Here is a 12,182-nt window from a genome sequence, read left to right on the forward strand (position 1 = left end):
TTCAGTTCACTGAGTTAGTACTTCTCAAACTCGATCATTTGCATGCCACCATCACAATTTTTACCATTTCTGGGTACGACTTGTGCTATTATTACTTAGCAGCTTTCTTTGAATCAGCTTCTTCCACTTGAATGACTTATTTTAAAGGGAAACTGTGTATCAGCATAAGTGTTAAAACCATTGTCTTTTGTCAAAAAAGAAAATAACCTTAACACAAATATTTTAGTAGTTCTGTTTAGACTTAAATATGTACTATGTAGAAGAGTATTATTTAAGGCCAAGTGTGGTGATTCATATCTGCAATCTCAGCACTTTGGGAGGCCGAGGCAGGAGGATCACTTGTGGTCAGAAGTTCAAGACCAGCCTGGGCAACATAGCAAGATCCTGTCTCTATTTTTTAAATAAAGGGTTTTTTAAAAAAAGAACATTCTTTAAATGGTCTTTGTACTACCCAAAATCATCCCAAGGATCCCACATGGTGGTCTGGATAACACACATGGGAGAAGACAACAGTAATGGGAGGCTATCTCCTGCTACCTGCAGTTGCAGGAAGTTTGTCTTTTTAGAAACTATCCCTGGGTCGGTAGCGGCTTATAACTCAAGGGCAAATTCGTGAAAGTTAATTCCATGATCACCTAATAATAATAAAAGCCAACATTTGTTGAGCACTTACCATATGCTTATGCACTTTTTATACTTTTTATTTTCTAATCCCCGAAGTTAATATTAGAGTAGATCACTTTACCAATGAAGTTTATAGTTATGATCTTGGGCCTGAGTTGATCAATCAACTCTTACAAACCATTTTTCCTGGAGAGAGGAAACTTAGCCTCAGGCTGTTGTACACGATATTAAATGACATCAAGATTGAACATCTGTGCTAGAGATTTCATCATTGTAGATCAATAATTCAAAAGACTCAAGACAAAAGAATCCACTCAGAGATCAGTGTTCTTGCAATGGGAGATGTATATGGAAAAACGATTCCCTTTGTCATCCTTTCCTTCTTCCCTCCAAAGCTCTCCATACCACCAAAATGAAAAAGTACACACACACACACACAGACTTCAATAATTTGTGTGTCTATAATAATACAAAATACTGTGCTACATAGAGAACTACTCTCATGTCTGATGTCTGCTGTGTTATGCATGCATTTTACCCCTGTTGTGGTTTCCTGTCAATCAGTGAGCAGTGGGGGAACCTTTTAAAAGACGTCCCTGGTTGGGTGTCAAAAATTTCAGGAAGTATCATATCAGATGGATGTTATGCAGAATAACTCTCTGACCTTTAACCACCTCTTCCTGATGTGTGCTGTGGATACGCCTTCCTCCTCCTCAAAAAACACATCACGTATTCTGGGACAATAGCCTTAAAACACCTCCTCGAAGCCATCAAATATCAGTCCCAGTCTAGGTGGCTGTGGTGGTGGTTCTCCGGCGGGTGGTTCTCAGACTGAGCACAGAATCTCCCGGGGAAGCTGTGTGAACCCCATCCAAGCCTACTGAATTAGAGGGTACCAAGGTGGAGCCTAGCAGATCAGCACACCAAAGTTTGGAGAATCACTGATTTGGTTTAATCCCTTCATTTTACCAAAGGGGAAACTGAGGCCCCAAAAAAGAGAAGGGAATGACTCATCTAAGATCCAACTGTCTCAGTGCCAGGGCTGGAATTGTTCTTTACAGCGCCTTCTGGGGAGAGCAGAGCCTCAGGATATTTTTAAAAACATGTTCAAACCCTAGTTGGACTGAACTTTGCCGAGAGTTGGACGTTCTTCAGTGTGCAACACTTTCCAATGTTATACTTGTTAATGACATATGATGAATATCATCTCTGTTTTAAAGATGGAGAAACTGAGGTTTAGAAAAGTTAAATAACTTGTCCAAGATCACACAGTTAATTTACGGTGGAGACAGGATTCCCACTTGAGTCTGTCCGACTCCAGCTCTGAGTGATAGGTACCCCATCTATGACATAAAAACTCCAGCTGACAGCCAAGTGACCTTTCCCCCTTCTGCAAATTTTTAAAAGCACTGGCGCTTTTCTCATAACCACTCCAGTTCTTAAAATGATTTTTTTTTTTTGAGACGGAGTCTTACTCTGTCGCCCAAGCTGGAGTGCAGTGGCACGATCTCAGCTCACTACATGCTCCACCTCCCAGGTTCACCCCATTCTCCTGCCTCAGCCTCCCAAGTAGCTGGGATTACAGGCGCCCGCCACCGTGTCCAGCTAATTTTCTGTATTTTTAGTAGAGACAGGGTTTCACCGTGTTAGCCAGGATGGTCTCTATCTCCTGACCTCGTGATCCACCCACCTTGGCCTCCCAAAGTGCTGGGATTACAGGCGTGAGCCACCACGCCCGGCTTTAAAATGATTTTTTTTAAGAGAGCGAAGGGCTTAGGAGCAAGTGGCTTCTCTTAAGAGAACAGTAATAAAGGCTGGTATCCTAAAATGGTCATTTTCCAGATATTTGTGCAGATAGAAACATTCACAATGATGAGATTCCAAGTTGTAAATACTAGCTTTGTGGGTTTTGGAGGGTTTGTTTTGTTTTGTTTTGTTCTGTTTGAGACAGTCTCGTTATGTTGCCCAGGCTGGAGTGCAATGGAGTGATCTCAGCTCACTGCAACCTCCGCCTCCTGGGTTCAAGCAATTCTCCTACCTCAGTCTCCCGAGTAGCTGGGACTACAGGTACATGTCATCATGCACAGCTAATTCTTGTATTTTTGGTAGAGATGGGATTTCACCATGATGGCCAAGCTGGTCTCCAACTGCTGGCCTCAAGTGATCCGCCTCCTCGGCCTCCCAAAGTGCTTGGATTACTGGTGTAAGCCACTCTGCCTGGCCTAGTTTTGTGTTTTTTAAATCATTTTGTGGGTGTTTTCAGCCAGGCACTCCTTACAAAACAGTGTTCACAGCGTACCTAATAAACTGCAGATACTACCCAAAGTACGTGGTTTAACAACAAGAGGTGGGCAAGTGAGAGAATTGGTAAATGATCTGACTGTGATGTTATCTGCTCTAAACACTTTGCAACAGAGTTGAACACATCAACAGCAATATACATTATGCACCAAAGCAGGGGCCTGATGCATGTGGAGCCCCTGGCAACCTGTGCATGTCAGAAGGGCGTGCTGCCTTGCTGCTGGCTTTGGCCAGGTAATGCCCAAAGTAGGGTCTGTGTGGGTCTCCTCTCTTACCAGATTATTTTTTCATTATCACCACCCACTTTGAACGTAAATTTCGTGTTTCCCACTCAATTTCCCAAGGGAAGCGGATAGGTCTATATAAACCCAGGGAAAATAGACAGTGGATAGACCACTTGAAAAAAATGCATGGGATTCAGGCCCAAAATATGGCACCTTGAAAATAGTGGATGTTTTAAGCTGAACCAATTTCTGAACTTCCCTTGAAGCAGGTCGTAAGAACCTAGGTGACAGGTGCCCTCCCTATACTCAGGGTAAAAGCGCATTTTTATCTGCGAAAAAGAGAAACTGGGCTAACAGGCCTTGCTGAGCTTCTCCCCGCTTTCCTACCCCCAGCTCTCCTACCCCCAGCTCATCCCCTCTGTTTCCTGTCATATTCTTCCATGACTTTCCACTCTTCATCAAACCCCGTATAAAAACACTCAGGTTTAAACATTTCTTTGGGTCTTCATTTCCTTACAAAAGCCCCTGTATCATGTAAAACATTAAATAAATACATATGCTTCTCTCTTGCTAGCCTGACTTTTCTTACAGAGATCCTGCCAATAACCTGGAAAGGCAGAATTTTTAAATGTGTCCTCCCCTACAAAATCAAAGCGATTTTTTTTTCTCTGTCCTAGGTTGTTCTAGGTCAATGCAACTGGAGCATCCTGCTGTCAGGGTAGTTACAGCCAGAACACATTTGGAGCTTGACAGCCTGAAACAACCACAAGTCATTTATACATGATTTGCTTTCTCAGGATGAAGAAACAGAGACTTGTCTGACACGGTCACTCCCTCTTGGCCAACAAGCATCAGTTTCCTGACACCAGCGTTTCCTGGGGGAGGGTTAAGGAGATCCGCTGTTTTCTAACCCGCTCCTGAGTCTGATGGTGTCCAGGTGACGTGATATCTCCCACCTGGGACAGCAACTGCTCAATCCATCTGGCATCTGCCTCCTGAGCTTTGCCTCCAGCGCCCTCTACAGGAGCTTGTTAAGAACTGGATGCCGAGAACCAGGAGAAAACCCCTGTCCCTGCTTACCTGGGACTGACAAGGGACATCCAGTGATAAAACCCAGCAAGTCCCAGGAAAACTGAAACAAGCTGATCACCCTGATAAACACCTTGACACCGCTACAGGTGGTAGCTCACGCCTGTAATCCCAGCACTTTGGGAGGCCAAGGCGGGTGGATCACGAGGTCAGGAGTTCAAGACCAGCCCGACCAAGATGGTGAAACCCCGTCCCTACTAAAAAATGCAAAAATTAGCCGGGTGCGGTGGCAGGTGCCTGTAATCTCAGCTACTCGGGAGGCTGAGGCAGGAGAATTGCTTGAACCCAGGTGGCAGAGGGTGCAGTGAGTCAAGATTATGCCATTGTACTCCAGCCTGGGAGACAGAGTGAGACTCCATCTAAAAAAAAAAAAAAAAATAGACCTACGCTGGAGGGTCTGGTGGGGACCCTGCACTATTAAACCGTTGTAAATGTACGGTTGAAGTTGGCGGATAGGGAGGGTATCTTAGTCAAAGTCCCCAAGGCCTGTGAAGCAGTACAGTGTCAGTGTCAGATTCTGCAGCCCACGCTGGAGCAAGAGGCTGCTGACTTATGGGATTCCTCGTGAACTGTCAATCACTGAACAAACAACTACTAAACACTTGTATATGCCGGGAACCCTCCTTGGCACTAGTAACAAAAGATGCAGTATGGCATGGTCCTTGCTAGAGAAGGTGTCTACACAAGCGGCAAGTGTCCAGTGTGCAAGTGTTCCATGAGTGAAAGGCCTTGCACAGATGTGCCCTGGAAATGCCCTTACACTGCTGACAGATGGGAGCTCCTTTCCGCAGGTACCTGAACACAGCAGGAGCCATTTGGCAGGGGTTGGGCCAAGGGCTGGGCTGAGGGGCAGGACATGAAGATGAGTTGGGTCTAACCCTGTTCCACGGCTCCACTTCCTGTCTGCCGCGGCCCCAGGGCAGAGTCCAGAAAAGACAAGCAAACACCTTGGTTTGAAAGGTAAAAGAAGTAATTAAATTTTCAGCTGCAGGAAGTTGGCTGAGTAAATTATGATCCTAAAGGAATTTGTGCTTTAATGATGATGAGAAAGATTATGTAGCCACATGGGACTGTGCATATGCTACCAAACTAGGTTTCTTCAAAAAGTAAATGTATGCTAGGATCATGCAATTAAACATGCAATCAGATGAAGACTGATTGGGAAAACAAACTGGACCCGATGTGTTCAGTGTTAAGATTCTAGGCTATCTTTTATTCTCTTTTCAAAACTGGGTTTACTACAATTAAATCATTTTTATAATAAACAAGGGTAAATGTCATAAATGTTATAAAGGTCATATGTACAAAATTCTAATGAAAAATAGTTTTTTAAAAAAAAATTACTGCCATGAATTAGACCTGTTACAAAAGGAAAAGAGAACAGCCCTGAATTATATGCTACTATGTACTCATAAAGCAATTTTTTTTTTTTTTTGAGACAGTCTCTGTTGCCCAGGCTGGAGTACAGTGGCGTGATCTCGGCTCCCTGCAACCTCCACCTCCTGGATTCAAGCGATTCTCCTGCCTCATTCTCCCTAGTAGCTGGGATTACAGGCATGCGCCACCACACCCAGCTAAGTTTTGTATTTTTTAGTAGAGAGGGTGTTTTGCCATGTTGGCCAGGCTGGTCTTGAACTCCTGACCTCAAGTGATCCACCCGCCTCAGCCTCCCAAAGTTCTGGGATTACAGGTGTGAGCCACCACACCTGGCAAAAAAAAAAAAAAAAAAAAAAAAAAAAAAAAAGTTACCCAGGAAGAGGAAAAGAAAAAAGAAAAGAAGAAAAGGCTGCACAAGGGAATTAATTTTAATTCTCCTTTCAGCTCATGGGGCGTAATTATTTTGTCCATCTTCCCACCCTACTGGTGCCAGAGGTGGCGTCAGATCTCAAGGCCAGAAGGGAATCCACCACCCAAATCGAGCCAGATTAGCTGAGCTGCCTCCAGGCAGGCTGGGAAACGTAATCAGAGGTTGGTGTCCTTCCAAGAGACGATCTTTGAAGGATAACAAACCCAGGCTGCCATCAAAATGAAGAGATGGGGACTGATTCAGCAGCAGTGCCAGGCAAGCAGCAGCGCCTCACAGCACAGGTTGTGCGCCACAGCTAAGGAGGGAAAGCGGCTGCGGGGGCAGATTCTCAGCTGCAGAGGGCCCAGCTCTCGGGATCAGAGACGGATCCAGGGCTACCTCACAGCACCTCACACCACCGGCCCCTGCGACCCCGACTCCTGGATATTTCACAAAAGGCTTGAGATTGTGCAAGTGTTAAAGACAGGACACTTCCTGTTTGTCCAGTTTCAAACCTCTACAGATGTCAGTTAAAATGACAACACATGAAGTTCCCCACCCAGGGCCCATCCCAGCACCTAAGGCTTCTCCCCAGGGATGGCTGGGCCTTGATCGAGGAGAAGGAAGTAGGTATTAACTTGTAGGAAATGTGAATGGTTTGTTAAATCCACTCTGTCTATTTGGAAACATGGTTCTTGGGTCAGAGGTGGCTATTCTTGGAGGTGGTCCCATCCCTTCACTCTTTATGGCTCACCCTACTCTGTATCCCCAGAAAGAAGGAGCTGGGATACATCTGTGTAGAATTTCTTCTGGCCTCACCCTGAAAACCAACCCTGTCCCAAGCTGATAGACTGGGTAGATTTCCACACTGCCAGAAATTACCAAGATTTCTACCCCCTTTCTCCTGCTTCAACCAGCAAACTGGTCTGTCATTCCCAGGTGCCCTGGCTGGGTGCCCCGGAGCCCACAGTCCTGATCCTGATGAGATTTCAGCTCTTCCAGACTCCTGGTAGGAATCTGCTATGGACACTCCTTCCAGCTCTCTCCCTAGCCTATTCCTAGAAAGCAAACAGCCTCTTCTCCAGAAAAGAAGATGGGAGACAGAGGCCATCCTCTGAGATCCAGTGATAAATCTTTTCCTTGTGTTCGTGCAGTACTTAATGATGACTTAATGAAGAGCCAAGTGATGGGGGAAACTCAGAGGTGAAGGAGACCTGGGTGCAGCCCCAAAGAGTTAGAACCTTGGAGACAGATGAAAGAAATGAACCAAAACCCTCTGGCAGGTGTCATATGCATGGCCCCCTGAACCAGGAGAGCTCAGAGAGGGAAGACAGGCACTCCTAAGGGAAGGCCTCATGGAAACACAGCTTCTGAGCAGCCGGGAGAGGGCAGTGGAAGTGGAGAGAAAGGGATTGCATGAGGGAGTGAAGGCTCTGTGGGGAAAGTCCAGGGCAGAGATGGGAAGGAGCAGAAATCAGCCAGAAGGACAGGAAGGGCTGGCGGGTGCGGGCTGGGAGACACTCAGGGCTCTGATCCGCAGCCCAGACTGAATCTAGGATCAACTCACCACACTTGTCTGAGAGGCATAAGAATGGGCCTTGGAGTGCATGAGGGGGAGAGGGGCCCTGTGTACCCAGGTCCTACAGCAGCTCATTTTCAGCCCTGCTGGCATGCCAAATGGCCCTGTGCTTGATCTCTGCCAAACAAAGTGAAGACTGCCCCTTCTCTCCTGGCATCCCTGATCCCCGGCTTCTCCTCCAGTCCCAGTTTCCCAATCCCCAGCCAAAACTCCCAGGAGGCAGGAGAGGACCACCTAATCTCCCCTTCCCAGCAAGTCCCCTTTCTGTTCTCAGTTCAACTAAGCCACACTACCACCTTTCCCAAAGGGCAATGAGAACAGGGACCTGAATTCCTGAGACCATCTCTATTTCAAATACACTGGCCCCCTGGCGCCTTGGACCTTCACACTTGCCTGGTTGTGTGTTGCTGATTTTTAGTGCAGAGCATGAGGTCACCAGAGCAGGGGGCCCTGGACCTGGAGACTCTGCCCTGCGAGACTGCCCTGGGACTGGGCATCAGGGCTCCAACACGCAACGGTGAGGCTACCTTGGTCCTGTCTAGCGCTCCCTCTCCTCCCCTCCCCACCACCCTTCCATTCCATGCTCACACCGTGTTTGTGTCCATGTCTGTCTGCATCAGGAGAGCTGCCACCTCTTGGAGAACAAGGGCTCCATCTCATTTGCCTCCAGATTCTCCCTGCTTCCCACCGACCAGTTGCATATTTAGAGTTGTCAATGAAATCTGTTAAACAACAAGAAAAGTTGGAAACATGCCTACTGGACTCTGGGGAAGACACCCCTGTCTTGGCAGCGGACACTGCAGTTGGGAGCTCTCAACTGCCAGGGTTTGGGCCTTGGAGTGGGAGATCTCCAATAGCCAGGAGAGTCCTGTGGTTGGGAGAGATCAGCGGATGCTGAATCAGTGCTGGGAAGGCCAGCTCCTCCGCCTTCCGTGGCCGAAGGGCTCCACCCAGAGGACAGTCAGCTTGATCCCTGTTCACACAGACCTTTCTCCACCAGGTGTAGAGGAGCCTCTGCCCAGTTTTCCTGAAGAAACTCAGAAACCCCCAGTGCCTCACCAGAATGACTCTGCAAAATACCTGCTTCTGCCAGAAGAGCCAGTCCTCAGCCCTTCCCTCCAGCCGCAGGAACGCCCCCTGTCTGCAAATAAGAGTGGAACTGGGGCAGCTCAGAATTCTGCTCCCACCTGGGGGAGCTCTGAGAACCAAATGAGGCAGGCTGTGGATGGGAACAAGCTACAGAAAAAAAGTACACAGCGCTGTTCAAACCCTAGGGGGTTTTTGGTTGTTGTCTGCAAGGCAAGAGGTGCTTTAAGAAAATTCTCCCCTCCTGTTTTCACTTCCTCTTCTCTCTCTTAACCCTGGAAAGGGGAAAATCCTACAAAGATTAGCAGCTGATGTGTGAAAGAACCAAAACAACATTCTGATAGTTACATTTTAACAGTATCTTCTGGCAGCCACCACAGGACTGGGTTCTGATGTTCCCAGCTCAAGGCCAGAATCACTGGATCAGAATGAAGTGTGCAGTTGGAAGAGACCTCAAAGGCCCTCTAGTCCAATGCACCAACACGCTGCCCTGTTAAAGTGCATCAAAGTGTGCCCTGGAGCATGGCCACCTCCAGGTGAAAGGTGAGCACTACCATATCGGCAGCTCTGTGGAGGACATTGGCTCTGGGTTATGCTAAACCACATGGGCCCACCATCCACTCCCCTGCAGCAGGGGCCGTGTTGTATTTCAGTGGCACAGAGAACCCAGGGATGCCCTCATCCTGCCCAGCCTTGTTGTGATCCTCCTCTCACAACAAGTTCCCAGGGTAGCCAGGCCAAGGAGCTCATGAGAGGAAATGGGAGTCAAAGCTCCGTAGCAGTCCCCAGCCACACCCACATCAGGGATGTCGCTGAGCTCTGGGAACCGTTCCTAGACTAACTGGTATTGATCATAATGGATCTTTGTGTTACACATGGTGCAAGGCCCTGGGGTGAGCAAAACTGGGAGCAACTAGTAAGAGAGAAGGACATGTTCAGAGGGTCTGGGAAGAAGGAAAACGAGGTGTGAAGAGTGTAGCTAAAAGGTGGCCCCAGCAGGCCTCTGCGGGAAACCAAGCCATGACACACACTAACACTTTGCTCCGGTGCTACCCCACACCTCCCCAGCCTGACGAACGCCTGCCCTGCTGTCAGGATGCAGCCCAAATGTGCCTTCCTCTGCAAAGCCTTTCCCAGCATCTCCACTTCCAGATAGAGACTGATGCTCCCCCGTCTGTGGCTTGGACAGTCTGCGTCTTCTACCAAAGAAGGTGTTTCCAGCCTGGTCCCCATAGTATCCCCCAGAGCCTGGCTCATGATGGGTATTAAAGAAATATTTTTTAATTAATTAATTAATTTTTTAACAATAGGGTCTCACTCTGTTGCCCAGGCTGGAGTGCAGTGGCACAATCATAGCTCACTACAGCCTCCAACTCTTGAGCTCAAGCGATCCTCCCACCCCAGCCTCCCAAGTAGCTAAGACTGCAGGTACGCTGCTCTGTCTGGATTTATTTTTTAATTTTTTATAGAGACAGGATCTCACTATGTCACCCAGGCTGGTCTTGAACTCCTGACCTCAAGGGATCCTCCTGCCTCAGCCTCCCAAAGTGCTGGAACTATAGGTGTGAGCCACTGCACCTGTCCTGAAGAAATATGTGTTGGCTTTCATCCTTGTGACCTCAGTGACTAATACAATATATTACAGAATAGAAGCTGGGCAAATATTCCATGAATGAATGAATGAATGGATACCAAATGGTTATAGGGTTCACATATGGCCAGCCCTAAGGACAGGTACCCTATCTCCCACCATTTATGTTTCCCACAGAGCTTCACAGAGAAGCAACCACTTCACTGGAAAGACCAACTCAACTCAATAAATATTTACTGATATTTCCTAATACTTACAATAAATATTACAACTCATCCAGTAAATATTTACTGAGCTCCCACAATGCATCAGGCTCTGTTCTAGGTGCTGGGGACACAACAAGGTACAAAACACAAAGCCCCCTGCCTTAGAAAGTTTCCATCCAGTGGAGCATGAGGCCGACTGTGCCTGCTGTGTCACACACACTTGCTCTTTCTGCTCACACCTTCCCCCTCTCCACCCCAGGACCCGCTTGTGATCCTGCCTCCTTCCGAGAGAACCTGCACCTTGATTTCCCCTTCCCAGCAAGTCCCCTGACTGTTCTCAGTTCAACCAAGCCACACTATTGCCTTTCCCAAAGGACGATGGGAACAGGGACCTGAATTCCTGGTCTCATCGCCCTTTGGGCATCTCAATTTCAAATATGCTGGCCCCCTAGCACCTTGGACCTTCACACTTGCCAGATCGTGTGTTGCTGATTTTTAGTGCAGAGCATGTGATGACCAGAGCCGAGGGCCTTGGACTGGCAGACTCTGCCCTGGACAGTGTCTTCCCGAGGGGTAAGGGATGAGTGAGTCATGAAGGGTAACTGGAAGGGGGTAATGGGGTCACTGCAGTCATCAGTGGCAGATTCAGAGGAGGTGCTACTTTTGCTTCCTGGTCCTCAGATCTCACTCTGCATCTGCTGACAGCATCTTCTGCCTTTGGATGGAACTGGCCCTCCTGTTTAAATTAAAGTGAATTAAATAGAATCAGCTTTCATAACTGAATGATGCAGAAATGGTCCTGACAGTCACCCTCGCCCGGGGCACCTTGCCAGCACTGGGCCTTTGGAGTGTCCTGATCCCAGGTTTCCTCCTCAGGTGTGTCACTAGCTTCTCTGGCTACCTGGTTTCCAGCAGGAAGTCTGTTAGTGCTCACACCTGTTTTTTTGCAAGCGTTTAGGGAGGAGGTTGCCAGGCTCCAGGAAAACAGTTTGCTGGAATGTGGGCACTGTTCTTAGGAGCATTGCCCACTTTCCTGGGTGGCGTCACTACCTCACTAGGCACTGGAGGCGGGTGCTGAAAAGCTCTGAGAAACTCACTTACACAGAATGAGGGGGTGTGCGTCAGCTTTAGAGACTTGGCCAATATGGTTTTCCCACAAGGAAAGGCACCCAGCACATTCTCAATAAAGACTCATTAATTTGAAAAAAAAAAAGGATACAAAATGCATGAGAAGAACTGTCTAAGTAATCATGTGGTGAATGGTTGCAAAACGATATTATAGCAAATGATCTTTAAAAAAAAAAAAAACTTGCTTCTTTTTATTTAATAATATACCTTCTAGCAAATGACCTTCTCTGAATTAGGTTTTCACGACGTGGATTTGTTAAAGGTTTGAAGTGAATTGCATCCTTCCTGAATTACCTTTTCCTGCATCCTCGCTAAACTTGAGAGGCTGGTGGCTCCTGAAAGTAGCAATCATCTTTACATAATCCTTTTCATAACCACAGCACAAAGGAGGGGTGTCAGTATGCTCCCACACCAGAAGAAAGCCTTATGATTCTGCAATCACGGGGAATTCAAAAGATAGTGTTGTGCTGTGCGGTCTGCGTTTCATAGTTAATAAGTAATATCCTCTTCACTCCTTTTCTTTTTCTGCCAGTAAATTGAGCTTGGCAGGCCTGTTATTTTCCTTATA

This window comes from Trachypithecus francoisi, unplaced genomic scaffold, assembly GCF_009764315.1.
Source record: "Trachypithecus francoisi isolate TF-2019V2 unplaced genomic scaffold, Tfra_2.0 Lachesis_group20, whole genome shotgun sequence".
NCBI lineage: Eukaryota > Metazoa > Chordata > Mammalia > Primates > Cercopithecidae > Trachypithecus > Trachypithecus francoisi.